The 21967-nt window shown below is 40.8% G+C and overlaps 1 long non-coding RNA gene across 1 annotated transcript in view; it reads left to right on the plus strand.

Annotated features, from left to right (window-relative positions):
• The first annotated feature begins 285 nt into the window (after nt 1-285).
• Nucleotides 286-21967, plus strand: part of LOC149226353 (uncharacterized) — a 28508-nt gene continuing 6826 nt past the window's right edge. Inside the window, exon 1 of the long non-coding RNA XR_016247021.1 lies at nt 286-327. This is a non-coding gene — a long non-coding RNA (uncharacterized LOC149226353). The remainder of the gene's footprint in view (nt 328-21967) is intronic.

The following is a 21967-nucleotide window of genomic DNA, read 5'->3' on the forward strand; positions in this document are numbered from 1 at the left end:
CTTGCTCCGCCCTCTGCCCTGGCTGAGGGCTTGACAGTCACTGCGCCAGAGTTTTGGATACAGAGAGCATGCGCCCGAGGCTTCAGAACCTACTCCTACCACCAGGATTTATCGCCAGGTAATTACATAACAGTTTCTTTCCTGTACTAACTAATTTGTTGATTCCCAGTTTGATTCCTGTACTAACTATTTCTTGTACCGGTTAGGTATTTGCATTTCTTTAACCATGGTATATGGCTTGCACGCAGGTACTCTCGCTCCTTCTACCTGGGTTGCGGATGGCTTTGGACGGAGAGATGAGCTGGTAGTCATTCTGATTTTCCTCCGGTATGGTGAAATTCCACTTGCTATTGATTGTAGAAATTGGGTCTGGACCTTAGTCTACAGGCCACCGTGCCTGAATTGTAGCTACAGCTCGCATGAGCACACTATTAGGTGACCCTGTTTTGGGTTCCGGTGAGGCCAACCCCGTGACGACTTCTGTTTTTCTTTCTGGTTAATGGATATGAGGCTTCGTTCCTCGAGGTCGCTTCTCTGAGCCGTTCTGGCTGAACATGTTGTTTTGTTTGTTAGACTTATACCGGGGCCGTCTGAGATTCATTTATGACCCTGGGCAATTCTCCATTTTCAGGGCCAGTTTTTTTTGGTAATGTAATATATCGTGTGTGTTCCGTTTATTTGTCTTTCCAGACTTGGAACTGAACATGAAAGTTTTTATTGGAATCTTAAATACATATTATGGCTTCACTGAAATGATTTATCGCTCAGATTCTTAGTTTGATTTGGTTGTTTAGAGCTGTTTCAGCTCCCTAAATTTGTGGCACTGTACAGCAGTATATATATATATTCAGTTTTCCAGTGAAACGTTTCATCCTGACAAATTGGTTTCGATTTTTTTAGCTATGTCATTTGTCGTGTTTTCTGTTTAATTCCACCAGGTGTATTTACTGCCTCTAATCAATTAGGGTTTGGCTCCGCATGAGGTTTCGAGGGTTCAAACCCTGCCCCTCCTAACACCCGTAGTCTATCCCTCTAGCTGTCTTGTATTAGTGTGGTCAAAACGCGAGACCCCGTCGCATGAGTTCAACACCCTCCTGGACCAGCGTTTCCCAATGTGGGTGCATACAATGTAGTCCACGAAACTGGAAACCTCACCCATTCCTGATATCAGGGGTTTCCGTTGTGTGAAGTTTTCTTTTATTGCTTGTTGGTTATTTTTGATGGGGAAAATACCAAAACCAAGATTCAAACTAAACACAGAGGCAATGCTCTGTTTTACCTCCACAGGATTTTTATACACAGACAGCTTAAAAAAAATTTCACTGAGTAACAGAGGATTTCACCACCATAAAATATTTCTATTCATTAAAACAAAAAAAAACTAATACATCCTCTTTTTCTGAGAGAGATTTACCACTGTAAAATCATTTTCATATTCACTGCTGTGAAAAACAACTTACTGCTGTAACAAAAGTTTACATGAGCTTACTGCTGTAAAACAAAATTTACATTCACTGGTGTGTAAAACAACTTACGCTCCACCATTTTCTTTATGCACTTGCAAAACCACACATGGTTTTCCTTCACCTCTGTTTTTCAATGCCCACACAAAAACATTACAACATATTTGTGCACTGCTGTGCATACACCCTCTGGTTCTTCTTACTGCCGTAAAAAACCAGTTTTCTCTTTACTCCCGTGCGCAATACATACAAAAAAAATCAACACACATAGCCATGTATAAAAAACATAATAAAAAAAAAAAAACTAACGTGGCCCATAACCATATTAAATGGCCTACACCTAAACTTACGTAAATGCATATATAAAAAAATACAAATGGGACGTATGCCCATAACCATTTAAAACAGGCCTCCACCAAACAATTACGAACAGCATTAAAAGCCATGACTTTTCTTACACGGCGGTCAAACCATAGACCTTTTACTCCACGTAAAAATTGATTTGACGTGGGCCTGTGCACTTTCCGGAGATCGACGGTGAAGATTTCATGCCCAGATCACTTGGCTGATCCAACGAGGTTCGCACACCAACCTCGGGTAAAACAAACGAACTTTACTGTCCGGGGAAAATGGTTTTGGGGGGTTCGTACACTGGACGCGTGTCTCATGCTGAATGTGTTCGGAGGGCTCCAAGGAAAAACAGCCTTTGCCAAAAGGCGGTGCGAACAAGGTAGATGGTTTTGTTTGGTGGTTTTCGGCTGCGTTGAAATTACACTTTTAACACTCCCCTTTAATTTCAACAGCTGGGCATTCTGTCATACCCAGACACTTCCTCAAAAATTCAAAGCTTTTCTGGTCCAGTGGCTTTGTCAAAATGTCTGCTACCTGTTCCTGAGTCCTGCAATGTTCTAAGACAATTTCTCCATTGTTCACTAACTCTCTGATGTAGTGAAACCTTGTGTCGATGTGTTTCGTTCTCTTATGAAACACTGAATTCTTTGACAAAGCAATAGCTGAGCTATTGTCACAAAAGACCACTGTCGCTTTTGCCTGCTCTTGGCCTAAGCTTCTCAACATCCTTCTCATCCATACTGCCTGACATGCTGCTGCTGTCGCTGCCACATACTCTGCCTCTGCTGTAGATAATGCTACAATGGACTGCTTCTTAGAAGCCCATGAGATGGCTCCTGAACCCATATTAAAAACATAACCGGAAGTGCTCTTCCGATCATCTACACTTCCAGCCCAATCGCTATCTGTGTACCCAACCAAATCTGAATGTTCTGAGGCATGATATAAAATTCCAAACATTTTAGTGCCTTTGACATACCTCAAAATTCTCTTTGCTGCCTGCCAATGTGCCTCCTTTGGCCTCTCCATGAACCTGGAAATCAAACTAACAGCATACATAATATCAGGCCTAGTTGCTGTTAAATACATAAGGCTGCCCACAATGCTTTTGTACAGGCTAGGATCAAAATCCTTGCTGTTGTCCTCTCTGCTGAGCTTTAATCCCATCACTGTGGGAGTGATTGCTGCCTTGCATTCTTCCATCTTAAATCTGCCCAAAACTTGATTTACATATCTTGCTTGAGATATAAAAATTCCTTTTTCATTTTGATCTACTTCTATGCCTAAGAAGTATCTCAAGAAACCCATGTCAGTCATTTCAAATTCATTCTTCATGACTGATTTAAAATTCTCAATAAGATAAATATCATTTCCAGTGAAAATAACATCATCTACATACAAGACAACAATTAAAATTTTACCATCCTTTTCTTTGATGTAGACTGTGGGTTCTCCTTCACATTTGTCAAATTCATTCTCCAATAGATATGAATCTATCCTGCTGTACCATGCTCTTGGCGCTTGCTTCAGCCCATAAAGAGCTTTCTTCAATTTGCACACTTTGTGCTCTTCTCCTTTCTTCTCATATCCGAGAGGCTGTTCCACATAGACCTCTTCCATTAACACTCCATTTAGGAATGCTGATTTCACATCCATTTGGTAGACTTTCCATTTGTTTTGAGCTGCTATGGACAGCACTGCTCTCACGGTTTCCATTCTTGCAACCGGGGCGAAAGTCTCCTCATAATCTCTCCCATACTGCTGCTTGTAGCCTTTGACAACCAGCCTTGCTTTATGCCTTTCAATCTTGCCTTCAGCATTGCTCTTGGTCTTGTAGACCCATTTCACACCAATGACTTCTTTGCCTTTCGGTAGCTCAACCAAATCCCATGTTTTGTTTCTCTCTATGGCATTCATCTCTTCATCCATAGCTTCTATCCATTTCCTATCTTTAATAGCTTCTTCAAAATGAATAGGATCATCAACATGACAATACAAGGCAAATAAGGAATTCATTCCTTCATCATAAATGTCACTTAGATTTCTAAACTTCTTACCTCTTTCACTTGGTGTGCAAGTGCTTGAAGATGCACTTGAATTTCCTCCTTGTGGTGTGCTTGGAGAAGCACTCTCATTGATCCTCAATGGTGTCCCTTGCTGTCCTTGTGTTGGTGCCGCTGTTTGGGGATTCATTTCAGCCACTTCCTCTTCATCTTCATCATGAGGCAAACAGCTTTTAATGTTCACTGTTTTCTCTATGCTTCCATCCCAAGCTTCCTCTTCAATGAATTGAACATCCCTGCTTACAAAGAACTTCTTGGTAGATGGAATGTACAGCCTGTAGGCTTTGGATTCATCACTGTATCCAATGAAGATACATTTCTCCCCTTTGCTGTCCAACTTCCTCCTTAGTTTATCTGGAATGTGTGCATAGGCCACACACCCAAAAACTCTCATGTGGGTGACTCCTTGCTTTCTCCCACTCCATGCCTCTTCTGGCACTTTGTTCATGACTGCTTTTGTAGGACACCTGTTCAAAATATAAACTGCACAATGTACAGCTTCAGCCCAATACTCATTTGGCAAATGCTTTGCCTTCAACATGCTCCTTGCCATCTCCATGATGGTTCTGTTCTTCCTTTCAGCAACTCCATTTTGCTGTGGGGTGTACCGAGTTGTGAATTGTTTATGAATTCCATTTTCCCTACAAAACTTTAGGAATTCATTGGAGATATACTCACCTCCTCTATCAGTTCTCAAAACTTTTATGTGCAGCCCGCTTTGGTTCTCCACAAGTGCTTTGAAGTTTTGGAATTTCTCAAAAACTTCACTTTTGTTCTTGAGGAAATATATCCAAGTCTTTCTTGTAAAATCATCAATGAATGTCAAGAAATATAGGCTGCCAGCTAATGATGGAGCTTGCATTGGTCCACACAAATCTGAGTGGATAATCTCTAAGGGTGCCTTTGCCCTTATACTTTTCCCTGATGGAAAACTTTCTCTATGTTGTTTGCCCAATATGCAGCCTTCACATAGGCTGTCCGGTTTCTCTATCAATGGTAATCCTCTTACCATTCCTTTTCTGCTCAATAAGTTTAGACCTCCAAAATTTAGATGCCCGAATCTCAAGTGCCATAACCAGTTCTCATCCTTTGGCACACTTTGGAAGGCCTCTTGGGTGACTGCTGCCATTTCCTTCTTGTTCTTCAAGTCTGCTCTTATTCTAAGAGGGAACATTCTGTTCCTTGTCATCTTCACTTCAGCAATGCATCTTTTGCTGGGTGGTATGTCCATGATGGTGCACACATCATTTACAAAATAAACATTGTAACCCTTTTGGATAAGCTGTCCAACACTCAATAGGTTACATCTCATTCCGGGGACATAGTAGACATCTGCTATGGTTTTCTTTTCTCCTTGTTTTGTGAATATTTTTACCTCCCCTTTTCCCATAACAGACACTTTACTATCAGTTCCTAGTGTGACCTCTGATTTCAAATTCTGATTTAAGGCTGAAAAGAGGGCTACATTCCCTGTCATATGGTTGCTGCAACCTGAGTCTAAAAACCATATGTCCTCACTATGTGTTTCAGCCATGTTACAAGCTAACAGGACATTATTTTGACTGCTGTTTTCTCTTGTAACATTTGCATTTTGTCTGCTATTCATATCATGCTGTTTCTTTCTACAATCACTAGCATAATGTCCATACTTTTTGCAATAATAGCATTGAACATTAGATTTATCATACCTTTGTCCTTGAGCCTGATACTGATCTCTTTGTTGGTTGCTGCCTTGACCTTGGTTCTGATTTTGATTGCTGCCTCTTCCTTGTGCATTTGATGGGTTGTTCCTTCCACCTCTGTTCTGGCTTCTGCCTCTTCCTCTTCGGTTTCCTCTTCCTTGACCTCTTCCTTTTCCAAAGGACAACTGGGTCTTGAAAGCTTGCTCAAGAGATGAGTTTTCATTCCTACTCAACCTCTGCTCATGAGTTATCAGTGATGCATGTAGCTCATCAACTGAATATTTTGAGAGATCCTTTGTCTCTTCAATGGTGGTGACTATGGCATCAAACCTTGAGGGTAAGACCCTCAATATTTTCTCCACTATTCTTCTATCTTCAATTGTTTCTCCATGAGTTCTCATTTGTGTGATTACACCAATCACATGAGTGAAGAATGATTCAATGTTGTCTGACTCCTTCATCTTCAAGTTTTCAAAATCCTTTCTCAGCATTTGCAATTTTGCTGTCTTCACTCTCTCCATGCCTTGATAGGCTGTCTTAAGGGTTTCCCATGCATTGTGTGATGTTTTAGCTGCTGCTATCCTTGGGAATATACTCTGGTCCACTGCTTGATACAACAAGACAATGGCCTTTGCATCCTTCTTCCTATTGAGCTTCAGTTGATCCTTCTCTCCCTGAGTTAGTGCATTGAACTCATTTTCATCTGCTGGTTCCTCAAACCCATATTCTACTAGTTCCCATATATCTTGAGCGATGAACAAAGCTCTCATGGTTATAGACCAGTAGTCATAGTTCTTCCCATTAAAGTGTGGGAGCTGGGTGTTGAACATACCCATGCTTGTGCTTGCCATTCCTTGCATCTTGAACTATGGTTTTAAATCCTTGACTGTGATTTTTTTTAAAAACTGACTGTCTTCTGCAATAACAAGAGAAATGCTTTTGGGGAATACCTGAATCCTTCGCTGTCTGAGTCTTCTAACTGCCTGAGAGGTTTTGCTGCAGCAACAACCTTCTCCCTTCAGCTTCTTTGTCTCCTACAAAGAGCCTAATCCTGCTCTGATACCACTGTTGGTTATTTTTGATGGGGAAAATACCAAAACCAAGATTCAAACTAAACACAGAGGCAATGCTCTGTTTTACCTCCACAGGATTTTTATACACAGACAGCTTAAAAAAAATTTCACTGAGTAACAGAGGATTTCACCACCATAAAATATTTCTATTCATTAAAACAAAAAAAAACTAATACATCCTCTTTTTCTGAGAGAGATTTACCACTGTAAAATCATTTTCATATTCACTGCTGTGAAAAACAACTTACTGCTGTAACAAAAGTTTACATGAGCTTACTGCTGTAAAACAAAATTTACATTCACTGGTGTGTAAAACAACTTACGCTCCACCATTTTCTTTATGCACTTGCAAAACCACACATGGTTTTCCTTCACCTCTGTTTTTCAATGCCCACACAAAAACATTACAACATATTTGTGCACTGCTGTGCATACACCCTCTGGTTCTTCTTACTGCCGTAAAAAACCAGTTTTCTCTTTACTCCCGTGCGCAATACATACAAAAAAAATCAACACACATAGCCATGTATAAAAAACATAATAAAAAAAAAAAAACTAACGTGGCCCATAACCATATTAAATGGCCTACACCTAAACTTACGTAAATGCATATATAAAAAAATACAAATGGGACGTATGCCCATAACCATTTAAAACAGACCTCCACCAAACAATTACGAACAGCATTAAAAGCCATGACTTTTCTTACACGGCGGTCAAACCATAGACCTTTTACTCCACGTAAAAATTGATTTGACGTGGGCCTGTGCACTTTCCGGAGATCGACGGTGAAGATTTCATGCCCAGATCACTTGGCTGATCCAACGAGGTTCGCACACCAACCTCGGGTAAAACAAACGAACTTTACTGTCCGGGGAAAATGGTTTTGGGGGGTTCGTACACTGGACGCGTGTCTCATGCTGAATGTGTTCGGAGGGCTCCAAGGAAAAACAGCCTTTGCCAAAAGGCGGTGCGAACAAGGTAGATGGTTTTGTTTGGTGGTTTTCGGCTGCGTTGAAATTACACTTTTAACATTGCTCTCGTCCTATTGCAGAGGATATTCTTTGTTTTCACTCCCCGTTCCACGGGCTTATACCGTCAGAGTTCACAACTTCCAATCCGACCCAACTCACAAGGGCTCAAACGCTCAAGCTGACAAACCAAGGGAGTCCCTCATGAAGAAACCAACCGGGCATTTTCTGTTTGTTTTTTTTTTTTTTTAAACAATAGGCGTTTAGCCTCATTTCTGTTCATGGCAAGGAATTTATAACATTCTACGAACCCTATTACTTCTGTTAAGTGTTACACTAAATCTTGCATAAACGCGTTTGCTATTGGGGTTTAACAGAAAAGTTTTTAACAGTTCTTTTCCTCCCTGCCATACAGTCCTCCTACATTTAGGAATAATCCGACTACATCAATAAATTAGTAGTTTTCATACTGTTTGGTTTTATGAGATTCGGAATTAGTAGATTGTGTAATATTTTCCTGCTGCCGTGCATATACATTTTGCAATCGGGAACGATAGAAATATTATTAATGTCAATGGTTGGCATCACCAATGACGCTAGTACAAGTGAAATTTGTTTAAAGACCTTCAAATTAGTCGGGATCTTATTGCTTGTATCATCTTGTATCTACCAGATTACAAAGTGATTGGAAATAGCCCCTATCGCAGGGACTTGCTAGCTTATATAAAAATGAATTTTTATATTGTGTGGCCTGATCCAAAGCCTCGAAATACATCTTAAAAGGATAAACCAAAGTTTAGTTTACCTAAACCTAAACAAATAACCGGCTTACTTGTAACGTTTGTATACAATTACTATTCACACCTTCTAACTTCTGCCTATGTCAGGACTCAGAATACTCGCAGAAAAACAATACTACCTCCAGTAATAGAGTCGCAGCATCAACTTCCAATCAAAGTTCAATCTTGAACAGAATTTATGAATGCATTGTTGAAATACAATTTTTTTACTAACAGTTCATCAAGGTTTATTTCCAACATGACACCCTTTCACAGCCATGGAATGGTACCTAGCTAAGAAGCCCTGTTGGTTCTTGCAACACTCTGCAGCCAGATGGGTAATCCTTCCTCAAAACAATGACTGACATTTAGAATCAGCCTCCCATCTCTTTACATTTAATTTGCAGTCAGGGACTCAATGTGATTAATATAATAAAACCAGAACCTCGTTGTATCGTTCAATTAAAATTTGTTCACTAACCATTCACCAAGGTTTATTCCAAAATGACACCATCTCACGAGCATGGGATGTCACCAAGCCAAGAAGCCCATTTGGCTTTTCTTGCAATATTCTGCAACAAAATGTGTAATCCTGCCCAAAACATTGACTGACATTTGCAAACAGCTTTTTATAATTTTTCAGTGAACTTCCCAGCCCATGCCTCAATGTAATCTGTTGAATACAATCAGAATTTCCCGATGCATTCCAGGCCTCGATGTAATCCTTTAGAATTTAAATACAATCAGAACCTTATTTTCTGATACAGTCCCGGCCTCAATGTAATCCTTCAAATACAATCAGCACCTTATTTCCTGATGAATATGCTTCAGTCATTCCAGTCAACTCTAACTGGACTGTTAAAAAGGGTCCTCTCCATCAATGCTTTGCTTTCTAGTATAACCTCCATAGCGCTGAATTTCCGACCCTCCCACAAATCGTTTTGACATTGCTGCTGCATTTTCCCTGTCTTTATAAATTGCTTCCCTGAAAATATTTATCTTTTTGTATTTGTACTAGAATTATCTATTTACTATACGAAAATGAGATAATAAAATGCATCCAATTTGTACTATTAAAGCAATCAAAGCAAGCACTCATCAAGCTAAAATATACAACAGCAATTTCATACCCAGAAAACAGAACCATATATCAAAACAAATCAAATACTACATCAGCCGTGTGGCTTTCAACTGACATCCATAAATGGCTAATCACAAAAACAATAGCTATTGTATTCTCCAGGAAAATATTATGCTATCCATGACTGGGACTATGTTTGAAAAAGGCTAATCACAGAAACATCAGATACAGCATTCTACAGGAAAACATTGATGCTTGTTCCCAATATTCATAATAGTAAAAAGCCCCACCTCAATGAAAATTCATTCAAACTGTTTTTAAATTTACTAATGTCAAATAAGAAATGGTTACAAAGTGAAACAGTTAACAGAAAGCAGCATAAGACCAATCAAAACAACTGGTGATTGATATCCATACCTAAAAAAGGGTCATCTTTTCAAAGGTTTCAGGTATGAATTATTTATGGCAAAAATAAATGATAATACAAACAAAAGGTGGTTACAGCATCTACGAAGTATACCTCCATAATTCAAAATCATTTGAGATCCACCTTTCCTATTCACTTATGCTGGACTGAAATCACCATCATCCATTTTGACTAGCATCCAAATCTGTTTTAAGCTGCTCTCAAAGAAACAAAAAATGCCCTGCTTGTCTGCTTATGAAAACAATTACTTTTGCTGGCAAATCCCAAACTATGCTCATCCATTTAATTTAGATATATTTTGGGTTCTGAAAAATAAAATTGCAGTAAAGCAGAAAGGATATTTTTTATATCTGCATCCATGTCCTTGAAATCTTGGAAACTATACAAAATGCGGTAAACTGCTTTTTGCACTCTCATTGAGTGCAAAATAAGAGATATTATATACCAGAATGCCTACATCTCAGGTCATATATAACCTGTACTTGTTACATATAATCATGATGGAAACAAAGTATCATGTTCCAACAAAATCATATATTTATCATACATAATTAGATCCATCTCCAGATAATGATGGAAATGGCATGTCAAAGCACATAACTATAAGACAATTTAATTCCAAATTGAACCTCATCAGAAACAAAGTACCCTAAAAAAATTACTGAACCCACCAAATATTGGTTTTACAGATAATATTCAGGAACTTCTCATGCCAAAAAAAATTCTGCCAGAAAGTTTAGGGCAACTATACAGCAAGACAGTGCCAGCCATTTGTGCTGTTTCTCGTCCTGCTGGACATAATATCTTACATCACAAGAGATGATCAAGTACAGTGTTCTAAGATTTTGGCCCCATTAGCTACAGAGCTATGGCAGTAAAGTATAGCAACATAGAATGCAGCTAAGTATAGCATTAGGGGTTTCCGTTATGTGAAGTTTTCTTTTATTGCTCTCGTCCTATTGCAGAGGATATTCTTTGTTTTCACTCCCCGTTCCACGGGCTTATACCGTCAGAGTTAACAATTTCCAATCCGACCCAACTCACAAGGGCTCAAACGCTCAAGCTGACAAACCAAGGGAGTCCCTCATGGGGATATTCTTTGTTTTCACTCCCCGTTCCACGGGCTTATACCGTCAGAGTTCACAACTTCCAATCCGACCCAACTCACAAGGGCTCAAACGCTCAAGCTGACAAACCAAGGGAATCCCTCATGAAGAAACCAACCGAGCATTTTCTGTTTTGTTTTTTTTTTTTTGAAAACAATAGGCATTTAGCCTCATTTCTGTTCATGGCAAGGAATTTATAACATTCTAAGAACCCTATTACTTCTGTTAAGTGTTACACTAAATCTTACATAAATGCGTTTGCTATTGGGGTTTAACAGAAAAGTTTTTAACAGTTCTTTTCCTCCCTGCCATACAGTCCTCCTACATTTAGGAATAGTCTGACTACAGTTGTTGACCATGACCGCTCTATAGCGCCCATAGCATTTATCCACCTTCGTGGAGGTTTTGAGTATCACTACCACTATTCTTTTTTAAAAAAAAAACAACAATTAATAAACAACAGGGATACACATCCTATGTGTGTTCTTACCCTCAGTCAACACCCCCTCAGTGACAATAACAAATTCTGAGTTTTCTAACAGTAGTTGTTAATTCTATACAGTACATTTACTTTTTCTAATACTCTTGCAGAATTGCTTACAAGTGTTTACTCACTTACCTGCACTGCTGTAACTTACAAATACTCCAGAAGCCAGGCCTCCACTGTTTCTCCCGCTTCCAATATGCCACCCAACCTTGAGATTCGTCCTCCAGGACCAGAATCTCCCCCCTAGCTCCCTTGCCGGACCACTGCCCTCAGCAAGTCGTTGCACTTTAGTGCTTGAATATCTGGTCATCACCAGACTTAGCCTATTTTTTTTCTTTGTGTGTGTGTTTTTTCCCCTCTGCCTGTCCCTACAATGCAGAAAAACCCCCCCCTCCTGCCTCCTTTCTTCCGGAAAACCCATCCCGTTATGAAAGAAGTTAGGGTGTTTTTGGGACACACAGCAACCAACTTCATGGGAAGTTGCTAGCTTTTCAAGAAACATTTTCTTTAAAGAAAAACACAGGAAAACACTGGAAGTCTGATCCGTTTTCTGAATTTTCTGAAACTCGGTATCTCCCACTACGCACTGGCGGTAATTCCAGATTTTTAATTCGTTGCAAGCAATCTTGAATTTTCTTGTTCTCAGAGATTTTTGATAAACACAATTCAACAATTGTTATGAAAAGCACAATGATATCTGAGAAAAGTTTCTAATGCAATGTGAGAATACAAAGGTGATCTAAAATAGGAAAGGACTCAGCTACTCATAAAGAGGTGCAAATCACTTGAAACAAATAAAACAGATCCAGAATACCAAATCATGGCCACAAACTCTGAAGTTTCAGAATTGAAATGAAATTATATTAATATTGACCGCAAAATAGGCCAATTGAACTAGAAAGTATTGCATACCAAATTTGCAATAAGGGACGTGCAAAAGTCATCTCCAAAGCTTATAATACACTAGCTATTCTATGGATGTGAAAAATTATTGCAAACTGCTCTAGTTGTGTTTTCTATCTACCTATATCCCGCTTTGTGATTAGCATTTAATTTTTATCCTCTCTTGAGTTTGTACTGATATGAAGCATCTGCTCCTATCCCAGGTAGATTTTGAATTGACAACCTTTAGGGTGCGTAAAACGACAGATCTAATTAAAGGGGTCACAAAACAAGCACATGGCTTAACAGTTAGGTTGGCTAAAAATGATATTTTATATGATTAGGTCGTTGGTAGATTTAAATGAAAAGAACTATGCATCTCAAAAGCTTACATGCAAGTTAGGAGAGCTTATGAAGCGGGCTTGTGACTATATACAGTAGAAACAATAGTAAGTTAAATACAGAAGGTTATGAAACTAGCTTTTGGAGACCTCTTTGGTTGCTGATTTATGTATAAATTTTGAATAATAAACACATATTCAATGGAGATTATCCTGATCATGTACTATTGCGGAATACATACACAATACATAATCTCCTCTACGTTGATCATCAATTTAGCAGCATCAATAACAATAAAACATCAATAGCATGCACACATTAACACAGTATGTAACCCGGAGAAAGCTTATAGCTGAAAACCCCACACTATCTGTATATTAATGATTGAGAACATGTAACATTACAATAGTCAATACTCCTCACAAATATCCAGCACTATTTCCACCTGTTACACACAAACCAGCTCAGACCCAAACAAGTCACAAGTTCAAATCTACTCCACTGCTTTGCCTGCCTCTATTGCATAAACCTGCTGAGAATCACTCACACTGGAAATCACGTGAGCACAAGCTATTCTAGTGGGCAAAATCAACGCAATACTCATTGGCATACTCAATACATTGCTTGTGCAAATCCTCATGCACAACTATAGTCACAACTGATAGCAATCTCATCCTCTAACACCTGTCCCTATTGAACTGTACATGTACTGACATGCAACTGAGTTAACTGATGTATTCTTTAGTTGCTTTATGAGTTAATAATTAGTTTAACAACTCATCATTAGTCTATTTGTAGTTAGACTAATTACAACTAGTTTAACCAAGTCAAACTGAATGTAGAAATTTCGAATAATTTAACACATATTCACAGAGATTATCTTGATCATACAATTATAAGCGGAACATGTATAATACATAATCTCCTCTACGTTGATCATCAATTTACAGAAGCAGAAACATTCACAGGCACACATAGAAACATCAATCAAACTCATAAACACAGTATGTATCCCAGGGAAAGCATCTCGCTAAAAACCCCAACTATCTGTATATTATATTGATTGAATCATGTAACATTACAAAGTACAATGCTTATCACAAGCAATCCAGTACCATCTCCACCTGTTACACACAATACAGCTCAGATCTGATCTCCAAATCTATTCCACTGCTTGCCTGCCTCCACTGCTCAATACCTGCTCAAGAACTGATGAGAATGACTTCCCAAACTCGTATTTCACCTCAAAATAATCACTCACACTTTGTTGGACATGAGCAAAGGCTACAATACTGGGCAAATATGTGAGCAAACTCATTGGCATACTCAATCCCTTGATTGTGCAAGATCTGGTGCACAACTATAGTCACAACTGATAGCAATCTGATTCTCTAACACGTGTCCCTGCTGAACTGAACATGCACTGACATGCAACTGAGTTAACTGATGTATTCTATAGTTGCATTATGAGTTAATAACTTGTGAATTAATTAATAACTAATTCACCCAACTCATCTCTAGTCTATTGATCAGTTAGACTAAATACAACTAGTTTAACAAAGTTAAACTGAACACAACTCCATCAACTGTACCTCCAATCCACTAAACTCAACTCACTTGAGTTCTAACTGAAGTCATGCATGCAACAACTCAACTGACTCATAAGAAAAGCGTATTTCCTTCTGACAACTGCATGTGCCACCTCTGTAGCTCAAACTGAAGTGCTCCAAGAGAATAAGATCAAGTTTATAGTCCAAATATTATTATGAGACAATAATATTTGACTTTTCTATTTTTGACAGCCAGTCTAAAAATAGACTTTGATCACTCACACTGTGATCACTCACACTTTCATCAAAAATAGAAGTCCATCTATTTTTTCCCAACTTGACCAATCATCCATAAACAGCAACCTGCAATCCATAGACATGATCCATATGTCTAAAAATAGACATAGTCTAAAAATAGACTTGCGCCAAAAAATAGCCTGCGGGACCACTTAGTGAAGGCGACTCTTTTCACTAAGCTCTATCATCTTGTTGCACTCTCAACAAGCATTTCTTGTTGCACACTTTTCGACACTCACTCTCAACAAGAAAGGCTTCCTCTCAAACCCGATCCTGTAACTCTAGAATGTTCTCCATGCAACACATCTGGCCGGTCCACTTGCTCTGTCATCAAAGTCTCTAACTGCTATTGCCTCTGTCGAATGAAACTTTGCATCTCTGTGCTCTTCAGTATCTGACTGCTCTAGCCTCTGTCACTTTGATCTCTGACTGCATCCGTACTGCTGCTGGTTCTATCTCCCAGCATTGCATCCGCACTGCACCTCCCAACTGACCTCCCTGTTGGTATAGAAACACCCTCTAATGCTGAAGCTCTACCTGCTGCTGACAAGTGCTCCCTCTCTGACATCTGCGCTACTGCAACATCTTCATGCATCTCGCACCATTGCACACCTCTCTGTGCCACCTAGCACTGTGCAAAACACTTGTGCCTCTCGCATTGCTGCAGCCTGCTAGCTATGCGCTGTCCTGGGATTCCCTGCACTGTCGTTCTCTCTACCGCTCCATCCACATCTGTCTCTACCCAATCAGTCAGTTCTTGCTACTACACATCGGGGCTCCCGTAGCAAGGTCTCATCCAAGAGGTTGGGTACCTCAAGGATCCTGCCCCTCCTCCTTGGGACAATCAATCCACATCACCCCACCTCCTACCTGGAGGTATGGCTGCATGTGATCCCTCAACCCACCTGGCTCGAAGTTTCCCGCTACTAGAGGTCTCTGGATGAGTAGATGTCTCTACTCGATCTCCTCTTAGCTTCCCTTGTTGTGGCTGCTCCACAACCTCCTGAAGCCGCTGCACCAATCGTGGCTCCTCCACAATCATCTGAGACTTCTTCTGGCTCTGCATGTTGAGAGGTAATGTATGCTCCCTCTCAACCACCAAGTCTCCATCATGACAACGAAAGCATCACACTTTCGATTTGTCAACCTTCTTCCCATCATTGGAAGAACAAGATTCAGAAAGAGAAACCTTCTCCTTCCCCTTCTTCACCTTACTCGCTAAGGCACAATTATCCTCATCCTGCATGGATGAAGAACCATCTTTGGTGCTCCGTCTAATCTCCTCCTGCACAAGATCGGACCAAAGTCTCTCCCATCCTGGCAGTTTCTCCCTTCCATTCACCGAGTCCTGGTAGCTATTCCAACTCTTAGGAAGGTCAAGGAGTGCTAGACTCACCATCCTCATCCAACAGTCACCCCCACACTTCCCAGCTCATCCCGGCATTGGGTGAACTTCGTGAGATATTGGGGCATACTGTCTCCATTCTCACACTGAATGTTTCTGAGTTTTATCTCTTGCTTTGGAATTAAATTTGAATTCCACCAGCTCAAAAACTCAACCAGTTCCGATCTAGAATTCGTGAGAACAAAGTATTTCTTGTACAGAGATCGACTGTATGGGCATTCACCGGATACCTGACCTTCCAAAAGAAGGATGAATCTAGAGGCTACCTAGCCCGATTACGGACTCTGCCTGAAGAAATAGAATGTAAAAACTTCCTGAATAATAGATCCGATGATCAATCCTCGCTTGATATCCTGTAAAAATCTCTTCTACAAATCAAGCTGCTCTGATACCATGTAGAAACATTTTCTACAATTATCTAGCTCCGATACCATGTAGAAATTTTGAATAATTTAACACATATTCACAGAGATTATCTTGATCATACAATTATAAGTAGAACATGTATAATACATAATCTCCTCTACGTTGATCATCAATTTACAGAAGCAGAAACATTCACAGGCACACATAGAAGCATCAATCAAACTCATAAACACAGTATGTATCCCGGGGAAAGAATCTCGCTAAAAACCCCAACTATCTGTATATTATATTGATTGAATCATGTAACATTGCAAAGTACAATGCTTATCACAAGCAATCCAGTACTAGCTCCACCTGTTACACACAATACAGCTCAGATCTGATCTCCAAATCTATTCCACTGTTTGCCTTCCTCCACTGCTCAATACCTGCTCAAGAACTGATGAGAATGACTTCCCAAACTCGTATTTCACCTCAAAATAATCACTCACACTTTGTTGGACGTGAGCAAAGGCTACAATACTGGGCAAATACATGAGCAAACTCATTGGCATACTCAATCCCTTGATTGTGCAAAATCTGGTGCACAACTATAGTCACAACTGATAGCAATCTGATTCTATAACACCTGTCCCTGCTGAACTAAACATGCGCTGACATGCAACTGAGTTAACTGATGTATTCTATAGTTTCATTATGAGTTAATAACTTGTGAATTAATTAATAACTAATTCACCCAACTCATCTCTAGTCTATTGATCAGTTAGACTAAATACAACTAGTTTAACAAAGCTAAACTGAACACAACTCCATCAACTGTACCTCCAGTCCAATAAACTCAACTCACTTGAGTTCTAACTGAAGTCATGCATGTAACAACTCAACTGACTCATAAGAAAAGCGTATTTCCTTCTGACAGCTGCATGTGCCACCTCTGTAGCTCAAACTGAAGTGCTCCAAGAGAATAAGATTAAGTTTATAGTCCAAATATTATTATGAGACAATAATATTTGACTTTTCTATTTTTGACATCCAGTCTAAAAATAGACTTTGATCACTCACACTGTGATCACTCACACTTTCATCAAAAATAGAAGTCCATCTATTTTTTCCCAGCTTGACCAATCATCCATAAATAGCAACCTGCAATCCATAGACATGATCCATATGTCTAAAAATAGACATAGTCTAAAAATAGACTTGCGCCAAAAAATAGCCTGCGGGACCACTTAGTGAAGGCGACTCTTTTCACTAAGCTCCATCATCTTGTTGCACTCTCAACAAGTATTTCTTGTTGCACACTTTTCAACACTGAACACAACTCCATCAACTCCACAATCAACTCCACCAAACTCACTTGCTTGAGTTCTAACTGAAGTCCTGCATGCAACAACTCAACTGACCCACAAAGAAAGCGTATTTCCTTCTGATCGCTGCATGTGCCACATCTGTAGCTCGCACTGATGTGCTCCAAGAGAATAAGTTAAAGTTTATAGTCTAAATATTATTATGAGACAATAATATTTGACTTTTCTATTTTTGACTAGCAATCTAAAAATAGACTCTGACCACCATGCTGTGATCCAAAAATAGACTTTGCACCATACTTGGCCTGCGGGGCCACTTAGTGAAGGTGACTCCTTTCCACTAAGCTCCATCATCTTGTTGCATTCTCAACACTCCCTCTCAACAAGATATGGATTATCAGCAACCCCTATCCTGCCTCGGTGGTATTCGAATTTGCTCCTGGTGAGCGCCTTCGTCAAGATATTAGCATCTTGATCCTCCGTTGGAATGTATGAAATTAACATGATTCTCCGCTGCACACAATCTCTGATATGATGGTACGTGATGTCAATATGCTTAGATCTATCATGAAATACAGGATTAGCCGAGAGTTTAATGCAACTCTGGTTATCACAGTAAATCACAGTAGGATCCAAATGAGAACCGAACAAACCGACCAGGATCTTCCTCATCCATATAGCCTCGCATGCAGCCAAACTTGTTGCCATATACTCGGCCTTTGCTGAACTGAGTGCCACGGATCTCTGTTGAACTGAGTGCCACGGATCTCTGCTTCCTACTGTACCAAGAAACTGTTGTCGACCCGATACTGAAGACCCTTCCTGATGTGCTCTTTCTATCCGTCGGGCTCCCTGCCCAATCTGCATCCGTGAAGCCACATAGCTTCACCTCATCCTCTTGTCTGTACCATAATCCATATCCCGATGTGCCTCTCAAATAACGCAATACATGTTTGCCCGCCTTCCAAAAGATCTTGGTAGGCTTAACCATAGCTTGTGAAAGCTGGTTAACTGCATAGCATATATCGGGTCATGTATTGACCAGATACATAAGCGACCCCACCAACTATCGATAAACAGTGGCATCCACTTCTTCCGCCAAAGTGGCATCCTCCTTCCTCCAACCTCTAGGAAGAGGAGTATCAACAGGCTTGCAGCCATGCATGTTGAACTTCTCCAGTATCTCCCGAGCATACTTGCCTTGAGAAACAAATAGTCCACCACTGCGCTGCCAAATTTCCAATCCCAAGAAATAGTGAAGGAGGCCCAAGTCCTTTATCTCAAACTCCTTAGCAAGATCATCCTTGCATGAAAGTATCAACAGCTCATCACCCGTTAGAAGCAAATCATCTACATACAGTACAATGATAAGAAACTTACCCTCAACCACAATCTGGTATATGTTAGGATCCGCCTCGCTCTTGGAGAATCCAAGTCCAGTGAAATAGCTATCTATCCATGTGTACCAAGCATGTGGTGCTTGTTTCAACCAATACAACGCTCTCTTGAGCCTGCACACATGCGACTCGCTGCTGAAGATCTCAAAACCTTCGAGTTGCTCAATGTACACCTCCTCCTCAATGACTCTGTTGAGGAACATAGTCTTCACATCCATCTGATGAATGTGCCACCCCATCTGTGCTGAGAGAGCAAGAATCGTCCGTATGGAAGAATACCTTGCGACAGGTGCAAAGGTCTCCTCATAATCGATCCCCTCTATCTGTGAAAAGCCTCGGGCAACAAATCTTGCCTTGTACTTCTCCACACTCCCGTAAGCTGCCTGCTTAACTTTGTATATCCATCTCGAATCCACCACTGATTTCCCTTCCAGTCTAGGAACAATCTCTCATGCACTGTCTCTGACAATAGAATCATACTCTTCCACCATGGCGTCTACCCATGCAAGATCCTCCATAGCTTCCTCAAAAGAGGATGGCTCAGTCACAACACACTTGATCATAAGAGCCATGTATCCAGTGTACCGATCAGGTGACTGTCTCTGCCTGCGTTGGGCTGTAGGTGGTCTTACAACTTTCTCTGCATCTTGAGCCAGTCACTCAGCCTCTGTCAAGCACTTGCGCCCTCTGATGGTTGGTGTTGCATGAGCGGTCTCTTCCACTCCATGAACCTTGTCCTGTGGCTGATCCACGTCCTGAAGCTCATCCTTAGGAACTAATAGCTCCTCATCTGCATGCAAGTGTAGCTCCCTCTCAAGCGAACACTTCATGGCTTTTTCCTCCTGAAATTTTATATCCCGTTGCATAACAATTTTACCACTGTCTGGCAAATACACACGATAGTTGTGGGGCATATCAGTGTACCCCACAAATATCCAAACCTTTGCGGTCAGCTCCAACTTCTTCCTAGCATCCTTCGTCACATGCATGCAAATGTTAGCACCAAAAATCCTTAAATGAGAAAGATCAGGCTTCTTACCAGAATAAGCCTCCTCGGGTGTACTCATGCCAAGTATCCTGTGAGGACAATGGTTCTGCACATAAACTACTGTATTGCATGCTTCCGCCCACAAGTGAAGGGGTAGGCCCTGATCATGCAACATCACCCGTGCAACACCCACGATCGTTCTGTGCTTCCGCTCAGCAACCCCGTTCTACTATGGGTTATGGGGAGCTATGAGCTCTCTTCGAATCCCTTCTGCCTTGTAGAAATCCTTGAACTCATCAGAGATGTATTCACCACCATTATCGCTCCTAAGAGCCTTCACCTTCTTCCACGACTCCTTCTTGACCAGTGCTTTGAATTCACAGAAGTTTGAATATGTATCGCTCTTCTTCTACATGAAGAAGATCCAGCACTTACGAGAGAAATCATCAACAAAAATCACATAATACCTGTGTTTTTCTGTTGAAGCAATTGAGAAAGGTCCACACACGTCTGTGTGAATTCTCTCAGGGATCTTCGTGGCGCGACTATCCTTCTCGTGAAAGGTGGCTTTCACAAACTTCCCCAAAGTACACCCCTTGCACTGATCTGACTGCGCAAGAGTGCCTTTAGGAAGCCCTGTAGTGATCTGTTGCAGTATCTTCAAGGCTCCATGGTGAAGGTGACCCAATCTCCTGTGCCACAAATCGCCATCATCCTGGCTCACCAATCCTTCTGCCTTGCATGCCATTGTTGAGCATCCATCTACATGCAACTGATAAAGGTTCCTCACTCAAACCCCTATCTTTCGGGTTTTACCAGTTGTCTTGCTGCACAGGAAAGCCTTTCCCACGCTGAAAACAACATCATACCCCTTGTCTTCTAACATCGCCACAGAGATAAGATTCTTCTTCAATCTTGGAACATGCATGACTTCCTTCAATACGAAGGGTTTACCAGACTCCCTCTCAAAGGAAATGGTACCGATACTGGTCGCACTGTATCTACCATCATCGCCCATCTCGATGTGCACTCCAAGATCTTTGTCTTCCAGATCAGAAAACAAATCTCGATCTCTCGTCATGTGAAAAGACGCACCACTGTCCAAGAACCACACCAATCCCATCACACTTGAAACCAAGCATGTCATCAATGAAAAATCAAGCTCAAACTGCGAGGCTAGAGCCTCTCCTGCTGCAGATCTAGCAGCTTGCTTGTTCTTCTTCTTCTGTGGACAATTAGTGGCATAGTGTCCATGCTGGTGATAGTGAAAACACTTCACCTTGGACATGTCCTACTTCTTGCCTTTCACACCAGAGTAAGAAGCTTTCTTGCTCTTCCCCTTCTTTGCTTTGGCAGCCAAAGTGCAATTTTCTTCATCAGTTCCCTTTGATGAAGATCCGTCCCCGGTACTCCGCCTGATCTCCTCCTACACAAGATCTGACCACAGTCTTTCCCATCCTGGAAATTTTTCCTGACCATTGACAGAGCCGTGATAGGAATTCCAACTCTTCGAAAGACCAAGGAGAGCCAAGCTCACCAAGTCCTCATCATCAACAATAACCCCCACACTTCCCAGCTCATCTCGACACTGAGTGAACTTCGTGAGATACTTTGGCATACTGTCACCCTTCTCGCATTTGATGTTTCTGAGTTTATCTTTGAGCGCCAGCTTCCTTTGATCTCTCTTGCTTTGGAATATATCTGTTAAAGCCTTCCACATCAAATATGGAGAAGTCTTTCCATGCAATCTGGACACAATGTGATCCTTCACGCCCTCCAACAGAATCCTTCGACACTTTGCTGTCTTCTTTTGCCAAGCATCAGCTTGAGTAGCATCAGTGGGCTTCAGGACATCAGTCTCTATGAACTCCTTCAGCCCGTTATCATCCAATACTGCCTCCATCCTGTCCTTCCATGCAATATAGTTTGAGCTTCCCTCAAGAGCATACT

Source organism: Pinus tabuliformis, chromosome J (assembly GCF_031772625.1).
Source record: "Pinus tabuliformis cultivar Carrire ecotype Pingquan chromosome J, CPIR1, whole genome shotgun sequence".
Taxonomy (NCBI): domain Eukaryota; kingdom Viridiplantae; phylum Streptophyta; class Pinopsida; order Pinales; family Pinaceae; genus Pinus; species Pinus tabuliformis.